This window comes from Vigna unguiculata, chromosome 4 (assembly GCF_037176805.1).
Source record: "Vigna unguiculata cultivar grain cowpea cultivar isolate G323 ecotype 2 chromosome 4, ASM3717680v1, whole genome shotgun sequence".
Classification (NCBI taxonomy): Eukaryota; Viridiplantae; Streptophyta; class Magnoliopsida; order Fabales; family Fabaceae; genus Vigna; species Vigna unguiculata.
Window position 1 is genome coordinate 28,974,855 of NC_140795.1, and position 22,814 is coordinate 28,997,668.

At 36.9% G+C, this 22,814-nt stretch overlaps 1 long non-coding RNA gene and 1 pseudogene across 8 annotated transcripts; both read right to left on the bottom strand.

The window, feature by feature from the left end:
• Nucleotides 1-41: 41 nt before the first annotated feature.
• LOC114181971 (uncharacterized) lies at nt 42-11,850 on the bottom strand. 8 transcript variants are annotated; one of them, XR_014994538.1, is made up of 8 exons: nt 11,486-11,850; nt 9,452-10,522; nt 7,309-7,392; nt 6,704-6,831; nt 6,439-6,628; nt 3,586-3,666; nt 1,154-1,282; nt 42-610 (listed from the first exon to the last, which is right to left on the bottom strand). It is a non-coding gene; the product is annotated as an uncharacterized LOC114181971 (long non-coding RNA). The 8 variants fall into 8 exon arrangements; XR_014994539.1 differs by having other exon boundaries at nt 6,569-6,628; nt 11,486-11,847; XR_003603977.2 differs by having other exon boundaries at nt 6,736-6,831; nt 11,486-11,846.
• On the bottom strand, nt 1,292-3,569 carry LOC146886981 (putative disease resistance protein At1g61310; annotated as a pseudogene).
• Nucleotides 11,851-22,814: the final 10,964 nt, after the last annotated feature.

Consider the following 22,814-nt stretch of genomic DNA (forward strand, 5'->3'; position numbering starts at 1 on the left):
TTCATGACATGCTTAACCCCAAAACATTTTGGACAGAAAGCTATATTGTACCTGCATTCTTCAATATCTAGATTATCGTAGCTCAACTATAAACACTAATAGGGATCTCGTAAACCTTTTTGAATATTGATTGGCTTAGAACTTCTCAATTTATTCACCGCAGCACGCCATAACACCTTTTCGTTTTCCTTCAAGCTAGTAGCAATAACTACCACTACAAGAATGTAGGCTTTTTTCGTCGGCCAAAAATGGACGTCACAAGCACAAAACCGACGATAAGAAGATGATCTTGTCGCGACGGCCACATGGACCACGCCTATTTCCTGGATGCAAAACTCGTTTGCGTCGGCTAAATGGGGACGCACATTTGCTTCTTACTTATCGTCAGCTCAATCGACAAAAACATATAAAAAATACAATAATAAATTCGTATGTGTGGGTCAAGCCCATGCACGTTAGCGTCAGCCTTGTTGGGTTTAGTCGACGTAAATAATTTGCACTATAATTGTTAGCATTGGCCTTGTGTGGGCTTGGCCGACGCAAATACGTGTTAAATTTGAAATGAAGAATTTGCTTCCAACGCATCCTAGAACACGTGCAATAGCAGAACCTGCATCCAATCCAATCCACAATTCAGGATATCATTTAATTCATTTAGAACTGAAATTGCAAACATAAAATTAAGTCCATTGTGACTTTAAATAGATCAAATTACAATCTCAGCAAAAACTTATTCCGAAAAACTAGTGATCAATCCAAATGAGGACATCCTTATAGGAAATGCTAAGAATGAGCTATGGATATGAAAGTTTTTCCTACATAATAGTCATGAAAATTTCAAAAAGTCGCGACAAAAATTTGTGGTGTGTTGATGACCCATTTATAAACATAAAACAACCACTTCTTTTGAAATTTTAACACTCCACATTATTTTAAGATACTCAAACAAAAGGGGCAGGAAATAGTGTACACTCCAACCAATTGAGCACATCCAATCACCTTTTATCAACATGTACATCATTTCACAATGGCATGAACATCACATTTCCATCAAAATACCAAAAATCAAAGCAGAGGCAAACTTCTTGCATGCCCAAATATAATCCCAAAAACAATATGCAAACGTGAAGATTAAATAAGATAAAAAGCACACCTCTGCAAACGCGAAGATAAAATTTTAGCTACTTTCTGGATCATTAGCAAACCACGATCTTTCGTGACAAAATGTAGATGAGGCACATGTCTAATCATCCAGTGCTCTTCTCCTCCATTGAGGTCAATCCTATGTTGAAATTTTGTCGACATATATAAGATTCCCATAACTTAATGTGAAAGAAGTTTCAACAATTTGGAAGAGAGGATATGTGGATGTAATTACATAACTAAAATGATTGGGCTCCAATGGGAAAGTGGACAAATAAACTCTTCAATTTAAACAAGTATGCATCCCAAAACTCAATTTCAAACATCTGAAACTTTCTTCCCCTCGTTAAAAACAATTTTCCTCATCAATATTTTCACACAATTTTATAAACCACTCAACTCCCAATCACTTCCGGTTATGCGCCTTAAAAAATACCCAAAAATCAATATGTGGTGAAATTGAAAGCCTAAAACAAAATAGTAGAAAAAAAATCATAAACTTACACTCAATCATAACATCAGAACATCAAAGAATTTGCAGTTCAATGCATATTCTTGTAGTATACAATGGCAATAGACAATCTTTTATATTCATTTGACATTGATATTGCCAAATGCTTGATGGTTTTAGGAGTGTCTTTAAATATAAGTGTTTTGTTTTGGAAGAGAGTCCACACTTTTTCATCAGTTAAGAGTGGTAGATAAATTTTTTTTGACAATTCATTAAAATACAAACTTCTTTCGATTTAGTAGTAATAAGAATATTGCAGCCTTTATAGTATTCAGAGGAGGGAATCCCTATGTGACCAAAATCAAACTTCTACCACACATCATTTAGAATCATAAGAATCTTTGTATCCTGGGTCAATTTCATGCATAAACCTTGGACGCTCTCCATTTCTTGGTTTTCTGGAAAGGTATAACGAACTTCCAATTTTTTCTTGAATACTTAGAACTCTGTCAAAAATATGTAAAGCTTCTGCTATCTTCTTAACTTCCATTGCTAATGTGGTTTAACCACAACCCCCATCCCATACAATCCAATAATGGCAACCTCATCATCTTTCACTGCTTTCATGAGTTGATCAATAGCAGATTTTCTTCTATCGAAATTCATACATTTTTCTGTGAGAATATAAAAAATGTTTGAAGGAATTGAGGTAATGCGTTCAAGTTGCATATATTTTCTACCTTCTTGAATGATATTTTCAACTTCTGCTTTTTTATTTGTCAACTTTTTTCCTAAACGGTATCGCCAAATCCAATTTGGACAATACTAAAAAACGTTCAACTTTTTTACTCTCTCGGCAAACGATTCATATCTTCTAAATCAATGTTTGCATTCTCTAACCATTTATCAATAACTTTAGTCTTTAAGTTTTGTATCTCGGCATGTGTGGCACATTCGTTTCAATTCCTTCTTGTTTTAATTAAGTTGTCTTCTTCTTTTTCAAGCTCTTTAACAAGACCATTAAAGAAAAGGGGTATTGTAATTGATTGATATAATTCCACACACCAAATCTTTTCAAATATAAGCCAAAATAACCATAAAGAATGTCCATTTATTTTCCCCACTAAATTAAACTTAATTAACCTGATAGTATAAAACAATTAAAAAATAACTTTAGTCATATTAAATTAAAAATGTCTTCTATTCGTTTACATATTTATTTCAAATTGCATAAAAGCAATCTTATAGTAAAATTACAAATTGAATATTATTTGTTATAATACCTTTTTGTATTTAATAGTTACTTAAAGGCTAGTGAAACTACAAGAAAAAATATTTTTAACAGAGGTTTATTTTTACATTACCCAAGGTTAAAACCTCTACTAAATTATTTACCCGGGATTTTGATTTCTCCCGCTAAACCATCCCTGGGGAATGTGTTAGTCGGGGATTTTACGAACCCCAGGAAGTACCAATCAATAACAGAGGTTTTTTATCCTCTTGTATTTAACATAGGTTTTAAAACCCCCGGTTAATTACCATGAATTTTGAAACCTCCATAAAATATCGTGGATTCTGAAACCTCCACAAAATACTATGGGTTTTAGAACCTCCATAAAATAACATAGGTTTCAGAACCCCCATAAAATACCATGGGTTTCAAAACTCCCTAAAATACCCTGGGCTTCAAAACCTTCGTAAAATACTATAGGTTTCAAAACCTCCGTAAAGTACCATAGATTTTTAAATTATTATTATTATATTTTTACTCATTTATCATTTATGTATTCATATATATTTTTTCAATCACAATTATTTACATTTATTCTATTTTTTTAATCTATATTTAATGAAATTATACATAAATAGATATAAACTCATCAAATTGACAAATTATATATAGATGACTAAATGTATATCAAAGTATAACAAATATACGAATTCAAATTCAAATTCAAGTACAATATTAGTTAGCAAAAACTATCATGAACCTGTCTCAGTGTTGGAAGCTAGAAATTCCTGGCAAGTTCCAATCCCTTGCAATATTCATAGAAGTCAGCAAGATTCTCAGCCTGCAGAAGGTTCATAAAAGAACATCAATGTAAGATCCGCAGACTTTAATTAATTAATTAATATGCGGGAAGGTAGTGCATTTATGACATTAAATTCTGTTATGTATAACGTGGAAAAGTGCTAGCTCATATGGTTGAGAGTACTTTGATTGTGTGAGAGGACTTGGGTTTGAGTCCTATGTATGCCAATTGTGTGTATTTTTGTTATTATTGTTGTAATAGTATGTTGGGCCATATTTGTGTATGAGATAATGCTTGAATTATGTGTGTTAGCAATTGGGGAGTCAAATTTAACTCTTTTTGGCTTAAACTTTAGCTGTGGGCTGAATATGAATAGGTGGAGCTGAGAAACAATCAAGTCATGGCCCTTGAAAAGCAATAAAACTCAAATTTAATCATATTCCCGTTTTTTTTTTGCATTGACCTAGCATTAAGGCCTTTAAAAGGAAAAATTTGAGAGTGGAAAAGGGTTTTGAGAGGCTGTTTTCAGAGAGCTCTGAGAGGTGCACGAATTCAAGGTAAAATAGAGAATTAGATAGGGGTAATTGAAGTGGTGATAAGACAAGCCTTGGTGGTCAAAGGAATTTCCCCAATTTCAGAAGTTAAGCAAGGGATTTTTCAGGTTAGGAGAGCTAAACCTGTAAATTGTATGTTTGGTAAATTTTGCATGATTGTGATGATGCTATGCCATGAATTTTCGTGCTCCCTATGAGGTGAATTAGGGGTTTGGGTATTTGGGTGCTATTTTATTGGGATTTTTACCTAATTACATGAATATGATGGGTATTCTGTATTTGAGGGTGCTGTTGTTGTGCAATTTTGGGATTTTGGGTCTCTAATGTGTCTAAAGAATGTTGTTTTGATGGTGTAATGTGATCAAATTGGATTGGTATATTTTGGGAGTATATTTGGGTTCTGGTGCAGAATGTGTGTGCGTGAATCAGTGCCAAAACCTGCAATTCTCGCTCAGGCGAGACATGCAGGGACCCATAAATCTTCCTCTACTCGAGCAGCTCGCTCAGGCGAGGGGAATTGCTTTTGGGCGACAGACCAACTCGCTTAGGCGAGTATGACTCGCCCAAGCGAGAATCCGTGGGTGTCTCGAGTGTGTTGGTTGCGCAACTCACGTAGGCGAGGTTTGTTTCTTAGGCGAAACCGCGTCTCGCTCAGGCGAGAGTCTCTCACCTAAGCAAGAGATCGAAGAGCATTCTGATGGGAGTTTCACTCGCAGCCCAAGCGAGAGAGGAGAGTCTTGGGCGAAAGGTGATTTCGCCCAAGCGAGTAGGACTCACCTAAGCGAGAGTTCATGGTTGGTTTCGTGAATGGCACTCGCTCAGGCGAGGCAATCTAGCCTAAGCGAGGTGGACTGGTATACTTAGGCGAGAGATGAAATGTTAAGACTAGGGAGGGTTGGATGATAGGTTTAGGAGCAAAATATAGTATTGGGTTGATTGGGTTTGAATGATGGTGTGGGATCTACAAGGCTCCTAAGATATCTCAATGGTGAGCTTGCTGGTGTTCCATGGGTTGTGGCCCGGAACGTATCTTTGAGTTGTGGCTCAGGATAGGGGTTAAGCACGTGGCATTCTATAAGTTGTGGCCCAGAATGACTTCCCTTGAGTTGTGGCTCGGGATAGCGGATGAACACGAGGAACCTTGAGTTATGGCTCGGGTTGGCGAGTCTGTCGGTGTGATGTGCTGCTTGTGGCCAGTACGGATGGGTCCAACTGGATTGCCCTCCTCAGTGAGTTACTGACGAGTTTGGTAGTCCTGGGACGTTGCGGACTATGTTCGTATTTGGGAACTCCACCTAGCGTTACGGTGTGTGATCCGTAGCATGGTTTCCGCACGTGCTCTATCGGTTGTGGCCGATAGGTGTGGCAGCAAGGCGCTTTGAGATACTAATAGGAGACGTAGAAGACTGTTAACATGGTTGTGGCCGTGTGAAAGAATGGGACGAGGTTCCCTGATACACTTTACTATACATGGTGTTGGCCATGTAGAGGGAAGGTAACGAGTCTTCCACGAGGTGTATCGTTGTACATGGTAGTGGCCATATGATGGGAATGGAGCAAGCGTTGTGGGAAAGGAAAGAATATTATATATGGTTGTGGTCATGCAGTATATAGGAAGAGTTGTGTTATTGATAAAATGTTTTATCTGTTATACATGTATATGTGTGTTTGGTATATTTTTATATGTTTTTTTCTGTTAGCTCACCTTATCTGCTTGTGTTTGGCGATGATCGTTTACGCGATACACGTGAGCATGTGATGATGCAGGTGGAGCTGGTGAGGCTTAGCTACGGAGAGGGGATGATCATGGGATTTTTATTACTATGTTTATTAGTTTTGGATTTTTAAATGATATGTAAACTTTTGAGAGACTCTGGAACATTATTTCACTTTATGAGCTATGAGACGATGTTCTATTATACGATGTTAAAAATTTTAAATTTCCCTGTGTTTTAGGAATTGAGGCATAATTAATTATTGTGTAATTAATTAATTATTTTATTTTTATTAAAGTCGTAATATCCTGATGGGATGTTACAATCAACACCTTATAAAACATAAAACTTTATGTCTATTAGACATCAATTAAAATTCGTATCTCTATAGAAGGATTAAAAAGCAGAACTTCAAAATTAAAGATGTAAGCCTAACACGTATAAGAGGACAGCTACAAGATTCAAGATTTTCAAATAATGAAAGCCAAAACAATGATATTATACAATCAGTTTTCACAACCCATGCTAAGATTCAATCTAACCCTTTGACACTCCAATGAAGACACTATGGCCATGTTTTAGACACAATCCTAGTATCAGAAGTTAAGTTCATTTTAGGACGTAGTTGTTGTCGACCACTATACAAGCCTACTGAAAAATGATTTGTCTCACTGCTATTTCCTTCTATTAGTTGGTCTCTTGTTATCTGTTGGTGTGTATTCACCAGTTACCCTGCCATTTGCCACAAAAAATGAGTTACCATGGGGACTGAAGTTTATGCCAAACAGAAAAAAAAATTTGCAGTACAATGAAGTTAATGAAGTCTTGGCTTTTCTCACTATAAATTTTCTATCTAGTTTTGAGTGGTTCATTTTGGTAGCACAATCTGAAGGGTTTGTGAGAAGATAAGTTTCATCATAATCCCTGATCATCTTCTGCAGTGTAAGGAAACTAGCATTTTAGCACAATAGTCAAGGCAAAAATATATTTACCTATTATACAACAATATGGCTTCATGATTAAAAAGGAGAAAGTTTTTTATTATGATTAAAAAAAATACATTCCCTTGCTATAGTTTTAATGCGCCATCATATAACTTTCAATTTAAAGTTGTTCTAATAAATGAGCCAAATGCACTAAAGAAGTTGCTATTGCCTACTTCAATATCAATTTAGAAAGATTTAACCATTTCTATTTTTAAATAAATAAAGAATCAACTGGACCACTAATCATAGCATGCATAATCATGTTTTAATTACATACAACTGTAAAGGAAACTGGTAAACTAAATCAACTAAACAAATGTATAAAACATAACAGCAGTCTAAAAATGTGAGAATGATTGTACAAATATTTGAATGTGGCATGCCATAAGTTACAACTACCAGCTGAGATCCTTGTAATGGACTTACCTTATGAGAGAAAAAGTATCGCATAACCAGAGCTTGCCCCGTTCAAACTCCTCCACACTCATTCGCTCAACTTTTTCTCCATAACTAACATTAGATAAACAAGTCAATCAAGATAATCAAATATATATATATATATATATATATGCACAATAACAATCACAATTATTACAAATTAATGAACAATATAATCCAATAGACCAATATAAGGGTCCCCTTACAATGAAAGATAAATTGCAACATTATAAAGAAAAATGCAGAGGATAAAGAATTATAAATCCTTAATGATAAAACTTTACTCCTACTTGTTACTATAAAAGTCTCAAATTAAAAACCTCACAACTAGATTGTATCACAAAAAACTACTAGCAAACCACAGTTATCATATATGTTGTAGTTATACACACTTTGTTATTGTTAACTTTACAACCATATGTTTTTTCAAAGGAATCTAATTGTGATTTATTAATTTATTTGGGTTTCCAAGGATTCATTCTTTTTTCCTGTCAAATGTGGATCAAAAAGACATCAAATGCCGAAAACAATCAACAATTTTCACAACTGAAAAATAAGAAATTGTTGTATTAATAATCAAATTGAGCAAGTAATATATATATATATATATATATATATATATCAGTACAACAATTTATAGTTTAGACCACACTAAAATAGACAACGGCTAAATAAATGTAGCCTAAACATATAATAAACAACATTTTTATAAATGATGTATAAATATCATGAAAGTCCATGATTATATAATTGTTTCTTTAAACTATGTGGGCAAAACTAGTAAAAATGTGGTCTAAAAACATAGGTAAGGTATAAAATCAACATGTAAAATTGTTGTTTATTGTGAGAATTTTAAGCAACGGTTTTAAAAATATTGTCATACTAAAAACCGTTATCTATTACCTATAGCTACACTCACCTATATCACCCCTAAAAAATTGTGGTCTAATCTTTAGACCACGGTTTTTATAATTTATATCATAATTTTATATTGTTGTCTAAAGTGATTTTTGTTGTAATATATATATATATATATATATATATATATATATATATATATATATGATAAATAGTATTACACTATAGAAAATTTTTATGATAAATGCTTTTAGTATATAAATTAGATTATGACTGAACTTATAACAAAAAGAATATTTTTTGAATATCTAAAGTATATCTTAAAAATAACAATTATATAGTTTTAAACATTAACAAAATGTTTTACATTTCAATTCATGATAAAACCTATTATAACTTTTATAATTTTAGTTCATTGTGGTTTAAAACACAGGAAGATATAGATCTAATGGAAGCTTTGGGAGTAAACAGCTACCGGCTATCTATATCATGGGCAAGAATTCTACCAAGTATGCTCCTATGCATTATAAAATTGAAATAAATTAATATTCCAACTAAGAATGTATCATAGATTCATGGTATGCATGACTTTAAACAGAGGGAATATTCGGAGAAGCCAACCATGCTGGTATTGACTTCTACAACAGACTAATTGATGTTCTAATACTCAAAGGTAACAAAATAAATTTATTTTCATTCATCAGAATTGCGTTTTTACCTCGCCCTATATGTCTCGGTTGGCGAGGAACCGAAGCATATAACGGTGCGGTGGCAATTTTGAAATTAAAGACAACTTATAGGCCTCGGTTCACACAAAAACTGGTGCCAAAAGCAGTTATAGGCCTCAGTTAAAAAAAACCAGTGCCAAAAGCAGTTATAGGCCCTGGTGCCAAAAGCAGTTATCTGCCCTTTCCAAATAACATCCTACACACATTTTAAGTTTTTAAGACTATGTTCACTTGAGATTAAGTAATTCTCTATAACAAAGGACATGATAATCATATATTATTGATCCTAAAATCATCAAATACGTAAATAACTCATTGGATCGCAACACTAAGGCAACAAGTACAAAGTAACATCCAAGTTGATATATTATTTCAATTCTTTCATTTCACACAGAAGCTAGATTGGCTAGGATGTACCATAATTGTTAGAACTCGTTTCTTTATATTATTTGATTAAAGCTCATTTATGGATTAAGTCCAAGCAATTTTTCATCACAGAATCAACAATTAAATGATATTGCAAAAGGGAGAGAGGTAGAGAATACCTTGAAGGATAGAAACTTTCCCGTTCATCACTGGTGCAATGGTGTATATCTGGTATTTGTGTTATACATTTGCACTTATCAAAATTTAATACTCTAAGATTCACAAAACTCTGGAAAAAAAAAGGAAAGAAAAGGAAGAAATAAATGGATAGTCATAAAGTGAATGTATTAAAGTAGATGACAAGGAAAAGATACTATTTAAACTTGCATATGGAAAATTTTTTGGGATGAAAATCAGATGATAAACATTGTGAAAATATTTTGGTCAACCTGTCAAATGTCGTCCCATAGGCCATTTTTGTCTAAAAAATACTAACAGTGAATGATGTTGTGTAACTCCAGTTTAATATATAAAGCAAAACAATCTCACTTTCTAAAATCAAACCAAGTGATTTGTTGACCCTATTCTCTAGTATCCACTGAAATATTCCACAAAGATTTATAAAATAAGCAACCTTTCTCTTCTAACATGCACTATAAAATTATGTATCTAATTTTTTTTCTCAAAAGTAGAACTTTCAACCTAAATAACACTCTTCACTCTCTAAAACAGACATTCTCAACACTAAAAAATATCTCTCCACATTATCTTAAATTACTCTCTTTTAAACCACTTATATTACATTTTAAATTGTTTCATTTTACATTAAAATATATTTCATATATTTAAAAATATTTTACAATATTAATGATATAAAAACAAACGTTTATTATGTGTTATGCAAGACTTTAAAACAATGTCACATTCTTTATCATATATAAATTTTTATGGTTGAGTGAAGACAAAAAGTAGCATAGCATATGATTAGCATGATCAATATTGGTAATACAAGATTTAACTCTTATCAATGTTCAATGATAACTATGCAAAGAAGTTTCTACATTTTATGGGGTACTGATTTCTACAATAACTTTCACTATTTTAGAAAAAAATAAAGAAAGAAACTAAAAGTATTATCTTGGCATGTGGATAACACAACGCAAACACTTCCTTCCTTCATGAGATCGAAAGCTTTATTAATGTCATCAAATGACAAGTTGTGTGTTATGTAGTCATCAATCTGGATTTTCCTGCACATTAATCATAAAATTAGTAGTTTAGTATATATACTTTTTGCTTAAAAAATATTGTCTTTAGGCATGCATCTCCTGTATCAAACTAAAAAACAAAAAAATAATCCAAACTTTTGAGGTTATTTGAGGTTGCTTATCCAAACTAAAGAATTTGAGGTTGCATTCTCAATTCCTTTCTCTCTCGGCACTCCAGAAATAAAATAAGAAAGAACGATTAAATTAGCTTATGCAGATAACTTTCTTTATAAAAGTTTTCTCACATTAGCTCTGCAAAGAGCTTATTTTAACTGGTAGGCAAGCTCATTATAACTTATATAGAAAAGTTTATTTCATTTTACTTCCTAAATTTTTCTCCTATAAGTTCTTATCAAAGAATTTATCAAGATAGACTCTTCAATCATTTATAGACAAAAACATATACAAGCAGAGCAAGAGTTAGAGAAAGAACTTCTTGAAAACATCATTTACTTCTCTAGACCAATCATATTGGTGTAACACCCTAACCTCAACAATTGTTGAATTAATAGAGTTGATGGCAAATCAGGTGTGCATCGGAGTATAAGTTTTCTTATTGGTGACAACATGGAAGACTAGGTTGGCTGAGTTTTTCAAATCCTGGAAATCTAAAAATTAAACTCAATTTATATCAAATAATAACAAATGAAACCATGAAACCATAAGAAAAATTTTGCAAACTGAAAATTATGTTATATGGCATAGACACACGCTGACATGGCAAGGGAGTCACATTTTCAGGCTCTCCATCACTCACACAGCTAAATCATCACATTCACCTTCATTCACCATTACCCTCGTGTCACAAGCACCGACACACAAACCATGGGAAGGGATTCATCACTCTCGTTCAACACAAGCACCATTCATCACTCACATCTCGATTTACATTCACATTTTCACATAAAACCAACACTCATGCCAAGACAAGCGTTAATTGTTCACCTCTTTCACCATCGTTGTCGGAGCTATGGCAGCCTCCACCGAGCTCCAACGTGTCCTGCGCCACCACCTTTGCGTGACCGACACTACCGCTGGAATCTCTCTTCGTCTTCCTCCTCACCTTCTTCGTCTGAGTCGAACTACATGTTCTTCGTCGATTCGTCGTTGCAATGAACCCTAGCGCTAAGCCATTTCAACGATTAGTTGCTTGTGATGTCGAATTAGCGAACCCTTGCCATGGAATAGCATGGATGAGAGGGGGATTGGAAAGGTTTATTACATAGTGGAAGAAGGGTTATCTTAGAGGCTGTGTGAGGCAGATGAAGGTTTGGAGTGTAGATCTTCAATTAAAAGAAAAGAAAATGATATTTATTCTGCACTATTAAAAAATCACAAAATTTACGAGGGTTTCGCATAAACCCCTTTTGTTTACCAGAGGTCTGAGAAAATCTCTGTTACTTTATTTATTAGTAGAGGTTACTGTAACCTCCGATACTAAAGCCATGGTAAAATCAATATTTTTTGTAGTGTGAGGAACATTTAATAATCCAAATCGACTCGACTTGACCTTCGTCCTAAACCACCTCTACTTGACCTTCAACAGGGGCTGAATGCACAACCTTCGGCCTGGGCCGAATTGACATAACATTCGGCTTAGATTGACACGACTTGACCTTTTTTCTACGCCAATCCAACTCGACCTTTCGTCTAGGTTGACTAAGCTCGACCTTCCGCCCAGGTTGACCTAGTTCGACCTTTCGTCCAAGTTGACATAACTCAACCTTCCGTCTAGAATGACCTAACTCGACCCTAGCCCAACAAACTTGGCTTGACTTTCAGCCTAGCCCGCCTCGGCTCAACCTCCAGCTTTATCCGACTCAAATTGACCTTTGGCCCCTGACTTAGATATACCTCAGCCCGACCAAACTCAGATCAACGCTTGTCTTATACCAACTCAAATCGACCTTCGTCTTGGCCCGACTCAAGTCAACCTTTAGCATGACCCAACTTGGATCGACTTTCAACTAAGTTATACTAAAATTGATGTTCATCCTAGGTCGACTCAGCCCAACCTTCAAACCAGGTTATTCAACTCAACTTGTGGCTCACACTAACTCTACTCGACCTTTAACCTAGGTCAATTTGGGTTGATCTTGTCCTTAATCTCATTGACTTGACTTAGAGACACTTTTATTTTGAGTTTTCAAAATCCTAAAAATATTGATCTAAATATGATTGAAATTCAATTAAATAGATTGAATTTAAAATAAAAAAAAAATTGATTTGAATTTCGAAAAAATCAATTTAAATAGACTTCAAGTAATATAAATTTGAATTATTATAGATCGGATTTTACAATTTTAAATTTTTTTGTATGTTTAATAGAAAACAATTTATAAAAGAAGAAATCAAGTTTGTTTTAATGAAAAAAAAAAATTTTGTAAGGATGATTTTATAATTTTAAAGCACAAAGTTAAATTAAAATGAATATTTTAATACAAAGAGGTTATAAAAGTTATATATAATACACAATTAATTTATTCTTGATTTATCTACAACGTCTCGTCTCTTTAAATATAATTTTTATTTAATTATAGTTTTTAAACTTTTCTTTTATCATTTTTTTTATCACTAGAAATACATGCATGTATCACATGCCTATATTTTTTTATTATAGAAATTTTTTTATTAAACTATAAAATAATTTTGTTAATTATTGAAATAAGAAATGTTAATAAGTATAAAATAAATTTGATAAAAATAAATAAATTTTGTAATTTTTTTGTGTAAATCTATGATGCACTGATACTTCAACTTGGGTCATCTATCCGTGTCCGACACGTATCCGTGTCTCATACTTTAGGATACTTTATTGATACTTATCAATGAAGTATCTAATTTATAAAGTCGTAATACACTATAAGAAACTCTTTGAATAATGACCAATTTTAGTGACAAAAAATAATTAAGCATTATATAGTGACTAATTTATGTGCCAATTTAAAAACTAAAAATTATTGGCAACTAAAATAGTTCCAAAAAAATTATAATTGGTCTTTAAGTTAATAATTAAAATAGATTTAATTATGGATTGGTTTCTAAATTAGTCACTAACATTAGCTACCAAGGTTTTGACTACCAAAATAATTAATTTTTAAATTGGTCACTATAAGGCCCATTAAATTTGGCTTATTATTTTCTGCCCTAAAGTAAAGGGGTTGTTCCTTGTAATTAGGCCTAGGGCGGGCCCAATTGATAAAATCGGTTTCAGGTTGCCCTAACTCACACTTTCCACTCTTGCAGAAAACTCAGCAGCCGTCAGCTCTCCTTTCCCGCACAGAACGCTCTGCTAGGGTTCGTCCTAAGGTCCACTTTGAGCTAACTTCAAACCCAATTCCTACTCCGCATAAGTACATCTTCCTACCCAATTCTCTGCTGTTTTTAGCTCTCTAGTTCATACTTAGAGTTGCAGTGCTCGTAGTCGTGCCGTCGAGGTCTCCGCTAACTTCTTCCAGGTAGGGAAGCTCTAGCTCACTCTTGTATTTCGTCTTTGTCTTGTTATGGAACTGTTGTGTTGAGGTCTTGTGGCTGGTGTGATGTTGTTATAACTGTGAATGTATGAATATTCGTGGTTTGGACTAGCGTGGGTAACTGTTGCAGGAAAACAGTGGCGAGACCTGCTAATCTCGCCCAAGCGAGCCAGTCTCGCCTAGGCGAGATGAACAGGGACTCACCCAAACCCTATTGCGCGAAAGGTCGCCCAGGCGACCCACTCAAATTTTTTGAGCGAGCGAACACCTCGCCCAGGCGAGAGGGGTCTCGCCTAAGTGAGATCCCATGATGTTCTCTAGATGCTTCCTCGAGCCCTCGCCTAGGCGAGCACGTCTCGCCTGAGTGAGACCCTTCAGCCTAAACGAGGGACTGGGCGAGGCAATACGCTATTTGGGTGTTTATTCATTCTTGGATGGTTGGTATTGGTTTGGGTAGGAATGTTATGATGAGAAACCTGTATATAATGGAGTATTATGTATGCTTGGCTTGAATCATGAATTGTAGATGATGGGTCTGGTATGAAAGTTGGCATGTGAACTAAATGAGTTGGTTATTGTTAAAGTGGCACGAAAATGTGATGAGTTGAGATCCTATGAGCATGGATGGTTTATGATGAGTTGAAATGGGTTGAGCCTGGAACATGAAAGGCTTTGGCTTTAAAGGTTGGTACGATTAATGTATATCTATGCATGGTAAATATTCTTTAGCTGTGTGAATATGGTTGTTATGTGTCAGTGCATAATTTCTTGGAGTCTCTAGGTGAGACTTTCAGGGTCGCGCTTCAGTGGTCGGGACGTAATTCCATGGCTCCTGTTAGTGGGTGTCCATGGTGGTGCCCCATCTGTATAACTAGGTAAGGATTCAAGGTAAGGTTGCATCCTGACACTCTAAGGGGTCAGTTAGTCTCACCTAGAGCGGACTGACTCTTGTGGTGAGAGTAGCAGGAGGCCCGAGATTCATTAAGGGCTAACCTTGTGGTGAGGGAATATTGATTCATTATAACACTTGTAACACATAGCTCGGGGGTGAGCAGAGGTATCCACCACAAGTGCAAGCATCCGCTGAATCCGACCAAGTTATATATATATCCGGATGAGTCGAGTTGAGTCGTAGTGTATTGTTTGGAAGGTCGTAACATGCTTGTGTGATGTATGTATATTGGACTGTGAAATGTATCTGAATCCATTGATGAAATGATTTTATGCTCTAGCTTACCCTACTTTGTTGTTGTGTGTTCTGCTGTGTGGTACTCTCTTTTGCGATGATCATCAACTTGTTGGTGTGAGCAGAGACGAGGAAGATCCACGGACAACAGGGAGATGGTAATTCCGCTGCATAGTCCGCGTGGATTGGACTTTAGTTTCTGTTGGGCTTTTCATTAGGGCTATGGCCCATGTATTCGTTGTTCTCGGATTTATATACTTTTAGTCAAACCGTTATCCTGTAATCTTTCGGCATCGTGGTGTGCCTAATTTGTAGGGGTTGGGTTAAGGACCCCAAGATTGCTATATAGTATCATTTGTGTGTGGCGTTTCTTTAATTACGTTTATTAATTAAATAGGACGTTACAGTCACTAACATTAACTACTAAGGTTTTGGCTACAAAAATATTGGTCTATAATTAGAAAATTGGTCTTTAACATATTTTTTATTACTAAAATTGGTCATTATATAATAATTTTCTTATAGTGGTACTTTTGAGAATCGCCTTTTTTCTTTTCAAACGAATGTCAATGTACTTTTCTTTTCTCATTTTCCATCCAATCATGGGGAATATGAAATGTGGAGGATTTTTCAGAAATGGGGAAAGGTACAAGACATTTTCATATATAAGAGACTGAATCAGAGGGCCAAAGGTCTGGCTTCGTGATATATCATGGAGTATCTAATCCGTCAACTTTGGAGAAGCAACTGGACAACATTTGGATTGGTAATATGAAGATCCACGTAAATCAGCCAAAGTATCAATGTACTAATGATGTGCCATTAACAGAAAGAAGAATGCCTATAGAAAAAGGTGATTGCAAGGGTAAGAAATCTCTGAGTTCTAATAAAGTATGGAAAAGGAAAATTGTACAAATTCATGCTTAAGTGGTAAAGGAAGGAACGACTAATGATATCAGCGTAAGGAAATGGGACAATGTTGACATAAAAGTGTCGGTGGAAGAGAAGGATTGGCTTCAAAGAAGCTATATTGGAAGGGTTCATGACATGAGCAACATCGGAGAAATCAGAGAAAGTTTTATTTTAAATGGCCTGGAGTTCATACACATTAGATATTTGGGTGATAATGCCATGCTTCTCACACCAGAAGGGGAAGATAGTGTTGGAAAAGTCGTAAAGGAGAACCATGAGTGGTTGTCAACAATGTTTGAATCTATCACCGCTTGGAGTAACCACACGAGTATAGGCAACAAAAGGATATGGGTCCGATGCAGGGGGTATTCCGATTTCCTTATGGGGATGGGAGTGTTTCGAAAAGGTGATTGGATTGATAGGGAAATTAATAAAGATAGATAAAGATACAGTTGAGGAGGAACAACTGAGTTTGCGAGATTTTGCATACGTCTACCCGTTGAGTCAGTAGTAAATGTTAGAAGAAAGATCAAAATCAATGGGATAATTTATCAGATTTCGATAAGGTAAGAAACGTCTTCTCTACAACCTCTGAAATGCACATGCAGAGCCTTTGAAAATAATGCAAAAGATGAATCCTCTTCTAACTCGTTTACTGGAAATGTCCTCCTAGATTCATCTGATTCAGACTGAGCGAGTTGGGATAATTTCGAGTTATCACAAGACAACGATGATGTTTCGAATGTATCAGAGAGGAAGCAACTGGTGAACAACGATGACATTCAGACGCGCGTGAGACAAACACACACCTCTTTCGGGGACAACAATGAATCACTAAAAAAGGAAACGATCATGCAGGATAACCAGGGTAGCGGGCACAAGCAGCATACAAGCATAAGAATGCAAAATGTTGTGTCAGGTAAAGCACAATTTGAAATGTTGGAGAGGATCAGGGGTTCAAATGGTCATAATTATCAATTATAATAATTAGTTTTAAATTATACTAATGAGTTTTTATTAGTCAGATTTTATATATCAGATTTTCCCTTTATTTAGGTTAATTGTTAGTGCTAAATTGGTGGAGTTTGTTCCCTGATTCTTTCCAATTTACGTTACCAATCTGTATATTTATACTACTGCAATCCAAGAATAAAATATCAATTCAAACTATATCTCTATATGGTATCAGAATAATACACGATCCTCTCATTCCTTACTTTTCCAGCACAGGACACCGCTCCTTCCTTTCTTTTCTTTTTCTTCCTTTTTTTTTCCCTCTCATGGCCACCGAAAACTCCTCCATTAGAAACCCTTATGAGCCCTCTAAACCCTTCACTTGCATCACTCTCAGCAGTGTCACTAGGCTTCTTCCCTCCAATTACCTTACCTGGAAACTTCAAGTTGAAGCTCTCCTTGATGGCCATGATCTTCTCAAATATCCCGATGGATCCTTTCCTGCGCCAACGACAACGGTCTCCACCACTGATGACCCTCCAGTGACAATTTCGAATCCTGCTCATCAAACTTGGCGTCGCCAAGACCGTCTTATATATGGTGCTCTCCTCACCACTCTATCCCCTGAAGTGGCCTCCTTGGTGTCTCAAACAACGACATCCCATGATCTTTGGACTCTTCTCCAACGCACCTATGCCAAGGCATCCCGCAGTCACCTTCGACAGTTGAAAGAGCGTCTCCACACGGCATCCAAAGGTACCCAATCCATCACCACCTACATGCATTCTCTGAAGCAAACTGCTGATCTCCTTGCATCACTTGGCTCTCTTGTCTCCGTTGAAGACATGACTGACCATGTCTTACGTGGCCTCGACGACGGCTATAGAGCTGTCATTGATGGCGTCAATGCAAGGGACACTGCCATTTTTTTTTTGATGACCTTCTCGAGAAGCTTCTCATTCATGAACTCTCTCTTGTTGCTGCTCAACGGCAGGTTCCTGCTCCCATGACAGCCTTGCATGCACATGCTCGACCCAACCATTATGACAAAACTCGGTCTGGGCAATTTTCTGCATCCTCAACTTCACGCCCTGGCAATCGCAAACCATTTCTTGGTCGCTGCCAATGGTGCAATGTCAAGGGTCATGTTCTGTCTCAGTGTCTTACCTTCAAACAGCAGCACCCTAGTGTCCCACCGCTTCCTCGTTCCTCTTCTGCTACCCCTGGACAGGTTCAGGTCCATACTGCAACTGCTGGCACATCTCCAACTAATTTTCTGGCTGACAGTGGAGCGACCCATCATGTCACAAATGATCTTGCGAATCTAGCGCTTCATCATCCGTACACGGGTCCGGACTCACTGTTTATGGGTAACGGTTCAGGTTTAAACATCTCTCATTCTGGAACACTTTTACTTAATGATTTATCCCTCTCACATGCTTTGTGCGTTCCTTCCATGCAACAGAAAATCATTTCTGTCTCTCAGCTTACCAAACAAACTAACTCTGCTGTTGTTTTCTTGCCAAACTCTTTCCATGTGAAGAACCTGCAGACGGGTCAAACCACCTATAACGGCTTATGTGTGGATGGACTCTATCTCTGGCCAGCCAACTCTCCGTCCGTCCACTCTGCCCGCACCACCTCCTCTGCTTCATGGCACCATAGACTTGGGCATCCTTCCACTTCTATCTTTACATTTATTCAACAGCATTTTTCTTTGGGTTCACCTAAATTCCAGCAATCAGATTGCAACTCATGTCAAATTAGCAAAAGTCATAAACTTCCTTTTCATGAATCCACTCTTAAATCATCTTATCCTTTGGAAATAATTTTCTCTGATGTATGGACTTCCCCTGTTTTATCAATTGATGGTCTTCGGTACTATTGCATGTTTGTTGATCATTTTACTCGCTATATTTGGCTATATCCGCTAAAACGCAAATCTGATGTGCAAACTCTGTTTCCCAAATTTAAATCGCTGGTTGAAAATTTTTTTCATCACAATATCAAAATTCTTTACACGGATAATGGTGGCGAATATATTAGTCTTCGTTCTTTTTTAAGCACTCATGGAATAAGTCATCACACCACCCCACCTCATACACCTGAACATAATGGAATTTCAGAACGCCGGAATCGACACATTGCCGAAACCGGTCTCTCTCTTCTCCACCACTCAGGCTTGCCCCTCACATATTGGCCTCACGCCATGACAACGACAGCCTATCTCATAAACCGTCTCCCAACACCAATTCTTGGGTACCAATCCCCTTATGCCAAATTACTCAAAATTAACCCGGATTATCATAAGTTAAAGTGTTTTGGTTGTTTGTGTTTTCCCTGGATTAAACCCTATGCTAACCATAAACTTGCACCAAAGTCTGCTATGTGTATTTTTGTAGGTTACTCGGCTGATCAACATGCTTACTTGTGTCTCGATCCCACCACAGGAAGGATCTACACCTCTCGCCATGTCAAGTTTGTTGAATCTGAATTTCCGTACAGCTCCCTAATACCTCAAGCCAGGCCGAGTGCAGAGCAACCAACAGAGCAACCAACAGGCCAACTTCAGCTCTCCATACTCCATCCTATAAACCAACCCATGAACAGTACTACCCTAAACCCACCGGAGGAGGTCTCGGCTGCACCTTCCTCTTCATCCTTCACCAACTCCCCACCTCTGGTCCAACCCTCCCCTGGACACTCTGAATCCCCTCCAACCTCACCACCATCCCCACCATGTTTTGTGCCACCATCCCAACCCGATGCCAACCCTACCAACAGACCCCAAACTGATGGAGGTGGTATCATTACTCGGTCTAAAAACAACATTGTCAAACCCCTCAAAAAGCTTAACCTCCATGTCCATCCCTCTTCTCCACTTGAGCCCAACACCTTCACCCAAGCTCTTCGTGACCCTGATTGGCGCTCCGCTATGCAAACTGAGTTTGACGCCTTACATCGCAATCGCACTTGGGACCTTGTCAGTCGGTCCTCTACTCAAAATTTGATTGGTTGCAAATGGGTCTTTCGAATCAAACGACACCCGGATGGCTCGATTGATCGGTACAAGGCTCGGCTAGTCGCCAAAGGTTTTCACCAACGCCCTGGTTGGGACTATACCGAGACATTCAGTCCGGTTGTTAAACCGGTCACCATACGCACTGTCCTCACACTTGCAGTTCATCAAGGGTGGTCCATCCGCCAACTTGATGTCAACAATGCATTTCTTCAAGGGACGCTCAAAGAGGAAGTATTCATGCTCCAGCCCCCTGGTTTTGTCAACAAAAGTTTCCCTGATCATGTTTGCCGCCTCAAAAAGGCACTCTATGGGCTAAAGCAAGCACCACGCGCCTGGTATACGGAGCTTCGAGTGTTTCTACTTTCTCTTGGCTTTGTCAACTCAACTGCTGATGCATCTCTCTTTATCTCTCAAAAATCTGGTTCCACACTATATTTATTAGTATATGTTGATGATATCATTATCACTGGGAGTTCCCCTACTGAGTTATCCAACCTTATTTCCACCCTTGCTGCTCGATTTTCGCTGAAAGACCTTGGATGTCTCACCTATTTCTTAGGCGTCGAAGTAATTCGTTCCGCTACAGGACTGTTTCTTTCACAAAGGAAATACATAACTGATCTTCTCCACAAATCAGGCATGGCTAACACAAAATCATCCTCCACTCCCCTGTCCGCCAGTGCTCCCTTACTCAAGGATTCTGGTGATCTCCTACCTTCCCCAACTGAGTATCGCACCCTCGTAGGAAGTCTTCAATACTTAAGTCTTACTCGCCCGGACATCGCCTTCAGCAACAACAAACTTGCGCAATTCATGCAACATCCAAGAACGACGCATTGGTCTGCCCTCAAACGGGTGCTCCGTTATTTGGCGGGTTCTTGCAACAAAGGCATCTTCATCTCGGCAACTGCTCCGCTAACCTTTCATGCTTACTCAGATGCAGATTGGGCGGGTGATAAGGATGATTATATCTCCACCACTGGTTACTTGTTATATCTCGGTCGCACTCCCATCTCTTGGAGCTCTCGGAAACAACGCTCTGTTGCTCGTTCCTCAACCGAAGCAGAATACAAAGCCTTGGCTGACACGGCCAGTGAGCTTCTATGGGTCCTATCCTTGTTCACTGAACTTGGTCACATCCCCACAGCCAACCCGGTTATATATTGTGACAATCTTGGTGCCACAAGTCTCAGCGCCAATCCTGTTTTCCACTCTCGGATGAAACATATAGCCTTAGCCTATCATTTTGTTCGTGAAAATGTTCAAAAAGGCAAGTTTTGGGTATCCTTTGTATCTACTGATGATCAACTTGCTGATATACTCACAAAGCCTCTACTTCACCCTCGGTTTGATTCATTACTGTCCAAGTTGCCTCTCTCTTCCAGATCGTCCAACTTGCAGGAGGATATCAATTATAATAATTAGTTTTAAATTATACTAATGAGTTTTTATTAGTCAGATTTTATATATCAGATTTTCCCTTTATTTAGGTTAATTGTTAGTGCTAAATTGGTGGAGTTTGTTCCCTGATTCTTTCCAATTTACGTTACCAATCTGTATATTTATACTACTGCAATCCAAGAATAAAATATCAATTCAAACTATATCTCTATAATAATAGCCCAAGAAGCGTGTCTTACGTTAGTGACTCTCTTAACAAGGGGTCTTCTCCCTGCACCTCCAACACTTCTTCTGTACCCTCAAAAAAGACTCTTATACCCTTATTTATCAGAGTGGGTGAAAGTCGTTAGGACGCAGTAAATTTCATTTACTGCGTCACCAACCTCCTACACCCCCAACTATTTTGTGCTCGCGTTGCGTTTCGTTTCTTGTCTGGTGCTTTCTTGCTCTCATTCTCTTCTATGTGGTCCATGGTCCCTGAGATTTTTTGTCCCTCATTCATTCGTTCATTGTCGGTGGTGGTCCCTCTGGTTTGTATCACATTTTTTTTTAAGGAATGTTTTTTATTCTGTCGTTGTCTTTAGCATTGTGTTTATTGTGATCGAAGGTTATTTGATTGGTGGTTGTTTGAAAGAAGGTCGTTTTGGTTAACTGCGTTGTCTTTTCCCATTTAGGTTAGCCTTCTTACCAGCTTCTTACTAGCTAAAGTTTTTTTTTCTGTTTGCTTGTGAAGTGAAACGGAAATTTGTTTTCCATTTCATAAACTATATAACGCGTTTCAAACTTTTACCAAACGGAATACAAAAGCTGTTTCTCCAAAAAAATCAAAATTTATGGGAAACGGATTACAGAATCTGTTTCATAACACTGTGAAACGGATTCTGTAATCCATTTCACAGTGTTATGAAACGGATTCTGTAATCCGTTTCATAAAAAAATTCAAATTTTTTTATGAAACGGATTACAGAATCCGTTTCATAAACACGAAACGGATTACACACTCCGTTTCCAAAAAAAAAACAGATTTTTTTGAAAAAAAAAGAAAAGGAAACGGAATCCACAATCCGTTTCCAAAAAAAAAAAGTTACCAAACGGATTTCACAATCCGTTTTTGAAAAAAAAAATTAAAAAGGAAACGGATTCTTTTGCTTTATGCATCCGTGATTACTAAATACACCACCTAACAAATACATAATAAGCTTACATGTCTCGTTGCCACTGCAGAGAAAGAACACTACGTAGAAAGAAATTGTTACTTGATTTTTTTTTCTTACTTTTCTTTTTTACATTTTTTTCTTACTAACTATAATTAATGCATTTTTTTTT